This window comes from Ursus arctos, unplaced genomic scaffold (genome assembly GCF_023065955.2).
Source record: "Ursus arctos isolate Adak ecotype North America unplaced genomic scaffold, UrsArc2.0 scaffold_16, whole genome shotgun sequence".
NCBI classification, from domain to species: Eukaryota; Metazoa; Chordata; class Mammalia; order Carnivora; family Ursidae; genus Ursus; species Ursus arctos.
The window spans coordinates 58,103,135-58,115,463 of NW_026622830.1; the positions used below are offsets into that span (position 1 = coordinate 58,103,135).

Sequence of the window (12,329 nt, forward strand, 5' to 3'; positions counted from 1 at the left end):
CACGGCTTTCTACATGAGCACACGCATACATGCGTGTGTGCATCCCCATCCCTGGAATACAACTCCACAAGACATAACACATTCCTGTTGCTGCTTTACAGCCCTTTGTGACTAGTACCTCGCCACCAAATGGGACTAAGACTCCCAGTACTGCCACGAGAGATTAGTGTCCCTAACTTTACATACACTGGTCATGCAAACGGAAACGTAAGGGGACACGTCCCAGCTTGTTCTATGAGAATGGCGGTACTTGAAATGAGAGCACCACAAAAAGGTCACAAGAAAAAAAATGACAGATTGATACCCCCACGCAAATAGATACAGATTTCCTAAACAAAATATTGCCTATCGATCTAACAATATATAAAAGGATAATACAACATGATCAAGTGGGATTTACCTCAGAAATGCAAGGCTGATTCAACAATCGAAACGTAATTCACCCATTATTTTATAAAACAGAAAATTTCTACAAGCAATTCAATACACACCGAAAAAGCACTTGACAAAATGCAACACCCTCTCACGATTTAAAAACAAAAACAAAAACACAACACCTCTCAGAAAACCAGGAGTTAAAAGGAAAATTTTTACATTCAGCGGAGGACCTCTACCAAAACAAAGACAAAACGAGGACTAAACCCTACTCGACACTGAGAACTTGCTCCCTGAGGCCAGCACATGACAAGAACACTGTAATGAAGGTGCCGGTCAAGGCGAGAGGGCAAGACAGAGAAATAAAAGACATAAAGATTGGACAGAAAAGGTTATTTTCAGATTACACGAGCATAGATTTCTTTGGATTTTCTACTTGCTCCAGTAAACCACCAGAACCAATAAGTGAATTTATATTAAGGCCACGAGATAAACGAACAAGGTGAACCACTGCCACACATAAGCCAAGCGCTGCCCCTTACAACAGCGTTGGAACAGCACGAAGCCCTCCAAACTGAGACGTACCGCACACAACTGAGGGAGCTCACAGACCTCGCTACCTGGACAGGTTGACCAGAAGTCACACTATTGTTCACAGGCCAGTTCGCCCAAATCGATGCACAGATGTGACAGGGCCCCAGGTGAAACAGAAGGGAACCCGAAGCCTGTCAGCTGCGGAAGCTGCTGTCACTGGCAAAGCACCGCCCCCTGACCAAAGACTCCGCCGCAGACTGTGCGCAGAGGGCGACACGGACACACACTCCGGAGCGTCAGAGCACAGGAAAGAAGCCAACGGCACGCTGGTCTTCACGCTCAAAGGAAAAACTTACCACCACTGCTTGGTTTTCAACATCAAACTCCTATACAACATTTAGAATAGGACTCATTTTCTACAACTTTTCAGGAGAAAGGTATAGAAATGCCGACATGTATCATCTGAAGAAGGTAAAGAAGATAATGTAGACGGGCATATAAACCTCCGCTCTGGGAGCTACAGTCAATCACACTACCATTTATACAAATATTACTCAAAGGCAAAACAAAACCACTCAGTGATAATTGTTTCAAAATGGATTTTTCTCTTTAACTGAAAACAGATAAAGTTATGAAATACAGAAAACTGTTAAATTTACAATAAATTCCTAATAGTTTGAACAATTACAGATGAATTTGAAAGGAAAGATTTGTGAAATCTGCTTTAAAAACTCAGTGTCACTAACCATTCAGGCACTACAAAGAAGTTTTTTTAATTTTCACAAAAACCTCCATGACCCTTCTCATCTGCCTCTAGTGATGTGAACCTCTGTCTCTGCAAGCAGACAAGGTGACTAAATCCATCAATCTACTCATCGGCTCACTACAGGAGTCTAGTAGTGTGAGGCCCTGGGGGTGCAGCATTAATCTGGAATGAGCAGTTCCTTGCCTGGTGGGGGGCGGTGCATTTCACTGCAGGACAGCAAACAGCGCAAACAAGTAGACCCCAGAGTGTGCCGGCTGGTGAGAAGGGCGAGCAGGAGCGGGCGCCGGGACAGATGGGGACAGTGGTGCCGGGAGGAGGGTGATCGGGGGGACGACACACTCTACGGGTTCATATAATTACTGCTCAACCAGGAGACTGGGGGCGGGGGCCATGACAGACGGACGGAAGCCTGCGATAAAGCATCAGCTGGTGCACACATTTCCTGGCGCGCGCTACGTGAAACGAAAGGTCCTACGTGAAACGAAAAGCTCTAAAACTGCACATGAAAAGAACACGGGGAAACCAGCGGCTTCTTCTCCAAACACAATGAGGAAAGTGAAACAATCTGAGAGACAAATTATAATACCCACCATATTATTTCTGTGCATGAGGAAGTTGATGTTAATAATATCCAAACTAGGGCTGAAAGGGGGCTCACTGTACTCTCTCGGTTAAGACCTCAGAAGCAAAGGTGAGCCCTTCACGGAGATCACGCTGGCCAGGCTGTGCTCCCGTCTCTGTCCAAGCACTGCCCTACTGCGGTGCTCCACCCTGCACCATGTGTTCAGTCCCCTAGCCCAGCCCGCCTCTTTGCAGCACCAGAAAGGCCTACTTAACACGAACTCCCCTCTTCTGCACACCTACCACATGCTGGGGGCGCAAGCACATTCCACTGACGCTTACCAACAATTCGGATTGACAAGGAAAGGAGCACACACTAGGAATCTAAGCTAGAATGGCTTGGTGGTTTCCAGGGTGTCCCCAGGTACAGGGGAAAGGCACTGGTGACCAGGCAGCGGGGGACAGAGGTAGACAAGGTGTGCAAAGCCAAATGGTGGGTGAGCCTCCCAGGAAAAGAGAGAACAGTGTCAAGTGGGTGGACAGGGATAAGACAAAAAGGCTGGAACCACACCTGGGGAGCACAGATCTTTAGGGGCAGGGTAAAGGCTTACAAGAGCCCCGCCCTCACCCCTTAGAGACAGTGGGCGGAGGAGCAAGCCTTCCCTACTCACCTCTCTCCACGAACCTTAACGCAGCCTCCAACTATAATCAGCAGGAAAGCCCATGTTTGCCTAAACACTCCACACACAAGTTCATTTCCCAGTGCCTTTGCCCCCAGAATTCCTACAGTATGGAAGACTCTCCCCACCGTCTCCACCGGCATGAAACAGCACCTCCTTTAGAAAAATGCCCCAGATTTCAACAATTCGGGATTATTTTCACTCAACAATCACTGAGTGCTGATAACATGTCAGATCACATGGATTCAAAAAGCAGTAACGTTAGAACCTGGCCCACGAGAACTGACAACCAAGGAAGTGAGACAAGCAAATAAAGAAAGTTGAATGAGTTACCAGCTAAGCCTGTGTGTGCAGAGCTGATGCACAAAGATGCCAAAGCCCAGCCCTGTGGTCCAAATGAGAGAGAGGGAGACAGGCAGACACACACACACACACACAGCCATGCCCTAGGGCAGAACCCTCAAAGTTTCCCCTTTAAAAAGAATGAATGTTCCAAGCAGAAAAGGAGAAACAAAAGCATAACGGGGGGGGGGGTGGCATGAAGAGGCACCAGCCGGCAGTGCTGAGGCTGGAGCCCTTCAGAGCCGAGCTGAGGGCGAGGCCCGTGCAGAGGAGGCAGTGTCTCACAACATCGCTGGCATCAGGGCAAGCGGGGGACAGACTGGAGCTCAGCATTCATTCTCACTGAGGGGCTACTGTGTGCCAGGCACCACAAGCTGTTCCCTCATGCTGGGCACTCATAAAACTTCATCACTCTTCTGGAAAGCATTTAACACCTTTTACTGTAAACGTATAGATGTCCAGATTATTTACATAAATACAATTATAAAATAAATTCACACGCTCACATATAAATGTATTTTTAATCTGTCTTCCCCACAAGTCAATTAGCAACTTAAGCTGTCAGACCGGATGGCCACGATCCCAGAGGAGTGGCAGAGGCCCACGGAGATTAATTCCCAGGGAAGCGATCAGGCCCTGGGAGCCCAACCGAGGCCCAGCTGTTGAGAGAGCTAGAATGCGGTGTGTGCTGCTATAGGAAGAGACTCAACCACCAATCTACAACTCGCACCACTGCACGATGACTGGCTAGGCCGCCTCAGTGACGGGATATCCATAAAGATTTTTCCATGAACAAATACATGGAATCAACAGTTTAAGATGATCTCTTGGATTTAAGTGTCATGATATATTCTATGCTCAGGTTTTAAGAAAATATTAAAATTTATGACGGGGGACCCTGGCTGGCTCAGTCAGTAGAGTGTACGACTCTTGACCTCGGGGTTGTAAGTTTGAGCCCCACATTGGGTGTACAGATTACTTAAAAAATAAAATCTTTCAAAAAATAAAAAATTTATGACAGATGTTTAACGATCTGAATTTCACATTTTCCATGGAAATCTATTTAAAGGTCTTAAAGGAAGAGTCAGTAACTAAGTTAACATGTACCACCTAGCGAGGCGCCACAATACAGGCTTTGTAGGTTAACAAAAAGTAACCGATCTCGTCCCGCTCTGCTTTTTCTCACCTTCTCCACCTGGAATGCCTTTCCCCAACTACCGCGAGCCCCACTCACCATGCCCGGACCTGCTCTCTCAGGAGGACACCGTCCCCCTCCCTCTGAGCTCCCCATCACTGTCTTCCCCATCAGGATTCTCTACCTGGTCTCGCCTGCTCCTGCAGGATCTGCCCTACGCACCTCAACCCTGCTACCATGGGAGAGTAACCTGTCCAGCATGCAAGAAAACAGATGTCCCTGGGGGTGAAGACAGAAGGAATACACATGAGCAGATGGCAAATTTTATTAAGAGGCCTTACTGTCAGGGAGAGTGAGAACTCTTAAGAATATCAAGCAAACAGAAAAAAAAAAAAGTGGCAACTGTTAAGCTCAAGAAAACAGGAAAACAAAAAGTTGAACTAAAAGGGAATATAATCATGCTACATTCACCAGCTCAATAGTGAGCAACATTAACAAAGTCAAAACAATTCGCCAAATTATGGTTCTAAACAAAAATTGTGCTACAACTATGTGGGGAAAGATGGGAGTTCAAAATGTAACTTTTTCTAAAAGTGACGCATCGATGGCCCTGCCTCTACATAGATATTGCTGGGAACCGTGGACAGAAATGCTACAAGAAACAGATAAGCAGGATTCCAGGCAGCTCTGGGAGGCGGATGGTGGAGGCAGGACAGGAGCCCGCTGGGTTCTGCATGAACCATTCAACACTGTTTTACTTTTGAACACATGCACGTACCACCCTCTGATAGAAGTGAAATTTCTAAGTAAGAAAAAGAAACAGAATCTCTAACAGAAGCACTTCCAGCAGGACATAAGTGTTTTCCTACAATTTTACAACCACGCTACCCCCTTTCCCCTTCAACAGTGTCTCTCCACCCTCAGGACGCAGGGCAGCTGAGGACAGCGTGCATGGCCTGAGACCTGGCGTCAGCCTGCCGGCTCCGTACTCTTGAGAAAGCTACTGTAAGCTCTGAACCTGACCTTTCCCCGCCCGGGACATGAAAACACCACCACGGACCTCAGGGACCCGGCTGCGTTGCTCAGCACCCAGATGGTGAGTAAGTGTGAGGATGACCGTACACCCTGGACCTAAGTCACCCAGATGCAATCTGTCTCACTACCCTCTCCCCCTTCACACCACCGTCCAGGCGGGCTTTCATTCTGACCACGCCCCCACACTGCGCCGAGCACTTGCCAGAGTGTCCTCCAAGTCGCCAAACCCGAAGGCCAAACCTCAGTCCTCATCATGACCTTTCCTGACACTTCAGAGAGTTGATCACATCCTCCTCCTGGACACTTCTTCCCTTCTTCCCATGGTGCCAGTGCTTGTGGTCTTCTTCACACCTGCTCTGTGCCAAACACTGCTCATGTTCGTCCTTGAGCACTCGATGGCAGAGTGATCCGAGGCTCAGGCTTGCTTGTCTTCTCTGTGCTCACTCCCTCGGTGACCACAGACCGTCACTGCGTTTTCATGGCCACTTCCAGCTCAGACTTCTCTTCCAAGCTCCAAATGCCTATTTACAACTGCCTACATGACATCTCTACTTGGATCCCTAACAGAATCACAAACTTAAAACGCCTACAGTGAGCTCCCCATCTGCCCCTCTAAACCAAGTTCCACCCACAGCCTTCCCCCCATCTAGTTGCCCAGGCCAAGAGCCTTCTAGTCAACTCAACTCCTCCCCTTTGTCCTCACATGCCTTATCCAATCTGTCAGCAAATCCTACTGGTTCTACCTTTGAAATACATCCAAGGCCCAACTGCTTCTCACCACCTCCAGTTTTCCTGCTCCAATCCCAGCCTCCGCTGCCGCTCACCTGGTTCCCTGAACAGCGTGCCGACAATCTCCTGGTTGTCCTCTACTCTCCCCCACCCTCCAACCCCCACCACCAGTGTCTATTCCCAACACACTAGCCTTTCAAACCTCAGCCGAATCTCAGGGCTCAACACTGAGGGAGGGACAGCTGGCCTCCGGAGCCGACAGCCAGCACCGCCTTACCCTAGCGACTCTTTGTTTGGACAAACAGCCCCAGAACCTCACAGTTCAATCTATGTCGATTGTTCTCAGCTGCCCTGACGCTAAATAACCTATCTTTATTCATCAAATGGGGGGTTTCAGATGGGTCTCCGGGCAACCTTCTTTTCTGTCTACTGCCTCCCCACACCCCATTAACCCTGAAAATAATCTCCATACATATTTCAGCAATTCAACTCCTCCAAAACTTTGCTTTGCTTTCCTAGAATTCTGATTGTAAAACACCTCCATCCCAAGTTCTGCCTTAAGAATGCAACACCCCAAAACAAATCAAGAACCAAGAACCTGATCCATCCTGCAGGGGCTCAAGTGGACCAGGGCACTCAGGTACATCAAGGGCCCCGGATCTCAGAGGAACACCATTAAGTCGATGCTGTACAAAGCCAGGCTTACTCGTGTGGCCTCACCAGTTGTCCAGAATTGGGGGAAACAATTATAGAAACACTGGTTATAAGGTATTTTTCCTGGGTTTACATATTTTCAAACGGGGGGGAGGGGAGGGGAGGGCCAAACTAGAAGCAGCAGATTATATCTCGGTGTTCAAAGTTCCAGTGAGCCAAGAACGGGCTCTCAGTTCCCTGTCAGGCCTTCGTTCCACTGCACATCCCATTAAGAAGAAAAATTTTGTGTAACTTCTGCTAAATATGAAACTGTCTTGGGCTCTACCATGACGAACGATTTTTAATAGCTAATGCTGATGAAAAGTTATACTTGATATTCTCCCTCTTGTTTGGATCCACTAAGAAAAGAGAACTTATTTTGTGGCAAGCATTAAACACTACTTCATCCAGCATTTAGTGAAAACTACCCATGGGTCAAGCAGAAAACATGCAGAAACGAAATAACAAAATCTTTGCTCTTAAAGATGCAGAAACAGACTTGTACCCAATAAATATAGCCCACTGTTACAGGAAGAAACATCGAAATGTGCAGGGAGGCTGGGGAGGAGACAAGGGATGTAAACAGCTGGGCATGGCCTTCTCCAAAAGACAGCAGAGTCACACCTGGCACAGCACACAGAACAGGTGCCTCTCATAGCCAAGAAAGGGTAGAAGGAATCAGAAAAAAGGAGCAAGACTTCCAGGCCTTACTTGGAAACTGAAACTTCGTGACACAATTTCCCTTCCCTTCCCTAATACCTAATCCTGGCAGAAACAAAAGTGGGTTTGGGGGAGAAAGGAGAACAAAGGAGGAAAGTGAACTGACCCCCAGAAGGAAATGGAAAAACAATCCAGGGTCCTGCCCCTTGGACATCTAAGACAAACACACTTGCCAAAGTCAAATTCAACGTAATTATAATGATTCTGAATTCTGAATCCATGAAGTCTAAGTTTATGGGGCTTTTACACCAAAGCAATGTATTGCTAAAATCTTACCAATGCTAATACCACAAGACAGATTGATGAATCTTCTATCAACGATCTGTCCTCGATTTACCACTAGGCCTACCAGAAAGAGCAGTCTTTGGAAATAAGACAAACTGGAATAGAATCTCAATTCTATAACCTCCCAACTGTGGAGTGCAGCACAAGTGCCAAGGTTACAAATTAACAAATCACAAATAACCCAATCTCTGGAGCTTAGTTTTCCTCTCATTAAAGTGGGGGAACTGCCACCGAATAGCAATTGCTAACATTTGTGAATGCTGAGCACATTTCACATTTCTTATGGCATCTTCACCACAACCCTGGGAGAGCGGTCCCATCACCAGCACCCTTTGTCAGAGGAAAGAGCTAGGTTTAAGTAGTCAGTGAAGAGGGGCGCCTGGGTGGCACAGCGGTTAAGCGTCTGCCTTCGGCTCAGGGCGTGATCCCGGCGTTATGGGATCGAGCCCCACATCAGGCTCCTCCGCTATGAGCCTGCTTCTTCCTCTCCCAGTCCCCCTGCTTGTGTTCCCTCTCTCCCTGGCTGTCTCTATCTCTGTCAAATAAATAAATAAGATCTTAAAAAAAAAAAAAAAAGTAGTCAATGAAGAGTTCGCATGGAGAGAAAGCTAGGTTTCGGTAGTTAGAGAAGAGTTAGTAAGTAAGCAGCCAAGCCAACATCTGAATCCAGAGCCCATAAGAATAAAACACGAGTAAAAAGCACAGGCTCCAAAGCCAGACTGAGTCTGAATCCCAGCTTTGCTTTTTACTAACTTAGTAACCTTTAACCTCTGTTTCAGTTATGCAAATGTGAAACAGGGGCAAAGGGTAGCCTCATTCAGGGGATTACTGCCAGAGACTTACCTAGGAGCTGGATGGCCCAGTGCTGACCCTGTTGGGCCACTCTTCTAGGGCACATGCTGCTACTGTCACACTATCAGGGACAGGACTGTCATCCTGCCTGCCTCTCTCCACACATAAAAGGCACTAAACAACTGATACTTCTTCCCTCACCTACTCTGCAAAATCAACTAGCTTTTATTTGTTTCTAGTATATGTCAAAGAAACCTTAAGACAGATGAAAGAAAAATCAAAACAAAAGGAAAAACCAAAACACAAATGTAGCAAGAGAATTATACTCACAGTTCTGAAGGCCACAATACCTCTGTGAAGAAATCAAACGTGGGTTTAAAGGAAATGCTCCCGGTTTCTCTTTCCTCTTTCCATAGTCCTCAGAGAACCTGACAAGGAGAGACAACATGCGCATTAAAACCCCCTTCCTTTCACTTCTTGAAGCTCTACTGAACTCACCCCTCAGCCAGTTCCATCACCTCCCACACAAGCCTACTGGGCAACGCCTGGGATGAGGGGTGAGAAGAGGGCACCATGTCCCTGTCTTCAAACCTATTTCTACTTAAGAAACACACAGGAAGGAGTGCCTGGGCGGCTCAGTCGTTAAGCGTGTGCCTTCGGCTCAGGGCGTGATCCCAGAGTCCTGGGATCGAGCCCCACATCAGGCTCCTACGCTGGGAGCCTGCTTCTTCCTCTCCCACTCCCCCTGCCTGTGTCTCCTCTCTCACTGGTATCTCTCTCTGTCAAATAAATAAATAAAATCTTAAAAAAAAAAAAAAAAAGAAAAGAAATACATGTCAAGCAACTGGAAACTATTCAAACATATCAAAAATCATAAATTAACAGGGTGTGGTTGGCTAATAAGTGCATGATACAATGACAGAGTATAGACATCTGTTCCACTGCCTTCCATCAAAACTATACTAAAGAGATATTTTTTAAAAATGTTCTAAACAGGGGCGCCTGGGTGGCTCAGTCTGTTAAGCATCTGCCTTCAGCTCAGGTCATGATCCCAGGGTCCAGGGATGGAGCCCCAGGTCAGGCTCCCTGCTCAACAGGGAGTCTGCTACTCCCTCTCCCTCTGCCCCTCCCCGTTTGTGCTCTCTGCTCTCTCTCCTGTGCAAACACTCACTCCCTCAAATAAGTAAATAAATAAAATCTTTTTAAAAAATGTTTGAAACAGCACAGGGAGAACTGAAAGGAGAAAAAAGCCAAGATTTTTGAAGTACTGAGGAAATCTTCTAACATGGAAGATTGAGACCCAAACAAAAAAGTAAAAAGAAGAAACCTGGAGGAGACAGAAACTATAACAGACTGAAGTAGAGTAAAGGAGGCAGCAGGCCCAAGAAAGCCAGGTCCTAATTCAGCAGTGGAACACACGGGAACCACTTCCACTTGCACAGCAGTGTCCTAGAAGACCAGAAGTGGCAGCAGCAGTGTAGACAGAACGGGGGTAAAAAAGGCATAGCCCCAAATACAGAGGAGCCGGGGAAGGCCATGGAAGCTGAAACCAGAACCTCAACCTCAAGCCAGGCACAACGTGATGCCCCCTCACTCTGAAAGAAGATGGGAGGGGGCATTCCCCGGAAAAGTAGAGGCGTCTATGGACTGAAGTCACCCTGCCCAGCTGCACTGAACAGAGCTGGACTTAATGACCGTATATACAGTGAACAGTGAATTCTCCAGCTCTCCTACAACAGACCACACACGCACACCGCTGGCTTCCAGATTCTGAAGTCAGAATTGTGCCGGAAAGAGACTGGAGAATATTTCTGGGGAATCTGATCAGCTCCAAAAGACAGATCTAAAGATACTAACCCTGGGGACCCCCAACACATGGCCCACCCAGAATACCCTGATGTAAAAGTCAAAGGGCCCCACCACGTCAGACAGGAGAAGGAAGGAAACAACCTAAAAGAAACAGAGACTATACAAACTATCAATAATATAGAGGTAAGACAACACTGCAATCAAGAAAGAAAAACAGGATGTTCTTCTAGAAAAATAGAAAAAGAGCCCTTGGAAATCTAAAGAACCTTTCTGAAATCAGAAATAATAAACTAAAGAAAAGGTTAAGTCAAACTGAAGTCATCTCCCTGAATAGAGAATAAAAAGACCCCCCCCAAAAAAAAGGCAGAAAAGGAGGAGCAAAGGAAGGAAGAAGAAGAAGAAGAAAAAGGTATTAAGATAATTACAACCTTTGCCCAGGACAGCCAAGTTCTGGATAATAAGACTTCCAGAAAAACAAAATAAGGAAAAGCAAGGGAGAAAACCTCAGCACAGTAATGCCAAAGAGTATTCCCAGAACTGAAAACTCCCAGGTACCAGAATGAAGGGACCCGCTGAATATGCAGCACAGTGGATGAAAACCGACCACACAAGGTACACCATCACGATATTTCAAAAGACTTGGACAAATTGTAAAACTCCTACAAGCTTCTAAAGATGGGAGGGGGGAAAAGTTACATACGAAGGAAAATGAGAATAGCTTCTGAATTCTAAAACAGTAACATGAAAACAAGAAGGCAATGGAGCAATCTTTGAATTTATGAACAAAAATGAATTCCAATACAGAACTCTGTACCCAGCGAAACCATCAATCAAGTTTCAATCATGCATGGTCCCAAAAGGTTTGCCTCCTAAGCATCCTATGTCAGAAAGCCCCTGGAGAAAGTCTTCCACCAAAACACGAGCATCAACAAAAAATGAGCAAGGCGTGAGCTTCCATTAGAAGGGATAAGGGAATCCCCAGGACGACGATGAAGGGAGATTCCAGAATGGTGGCTGTGCACCAGGAGAGAGGGAAACAAGTCCAAGCCGGAGCAGTGTTGCTCAAGAGGAGGGCATGCTGAAGGCTGTCTTCAACTTGTCCAAAAACACTGTACTATCTTTTTAAAGTAATTAACGCCACCAAAAGGAAGAAGTCAGTGAAGAAAGACAAAGACAAGAGTTGCCACAAACATAAAATCCAACTCTGGACAAAAGCCAAACGATGAGAACAAAGGAACATCCAGGGACAACACAATAAAAGACCGAAGGAGCAAGCAGCTCGGAAAAGAACAGAACAGAGATCTCCAGGAACCTGTCTCCCAGAAATCAAATGTGAAGAAGAGATGAGTCTGTATGACCATGAAGAAAAATTACTAAGAGGCTACTGGATGGTATGGGGAAAATAGGTCTGGGGTAGGGGGTAAATTACAATAGGTATAAAAAGGGTTAAGAATGTGGGGGACTGATGGGGCACCTGGGTGGCACAGTGGTTAAGTGTCTGCCTTCAGCTCAGGGCGTGATCCCGGCGTTATGGGATCGAGCCCCACATCAGGCTCCTCCGCTGGGAGCCTGCTTCTTCCTCTCCCACTCCCCCTGCTTGTGTTCCCTCTCTCGCTGGCTGTCTCTATCTCTGTCGAATAAATAAATAAAATCTTTAAAAAAGAAAAAAAAGTGGGGGACTGAAGAAAGATAAGTACCCGTCATAATGCCCTGGGCGCACCTCTATCACAGGACTTACCCACTGTACCATCATCACTGACTGACTTCTCTGTCTCCCTCCCTCGGCTGCAAAGACCTTTTGGAGAGGATCATTTCTCATCCAGTTATCACCCTGCAGAGTCCAGTACAACGCCTGCTACAAGAGTATACACAA

General features: G+C 46.6%; 1 protein-coding gene across 1 annotated transcript in view; it reads right to left on the reverse strand.

Moving 5' to 3' along the window:
• Nucleotides 1–12,329, reverse strand: part of LOC125282215 (focal adhesion kinase 1-like) — a 60,170-nt gene that overhangs the window by 41,646 nt on the left and 6,195 nt on the right. The window contains exons 2-3 of the mRNA XM_057312998.1: nt 12,195–12,311; nt 8,978–9,075 (exon numbers count right to left, since the gene is read on the reverse strand). The gene's annotated coding sequence lies outside the window, so the exon portion shown is untranslated. The remainder of the gene's footprint in view (nt 1–8,977; nt 9,076–12,194; nt 12,312–12,329) is intronic.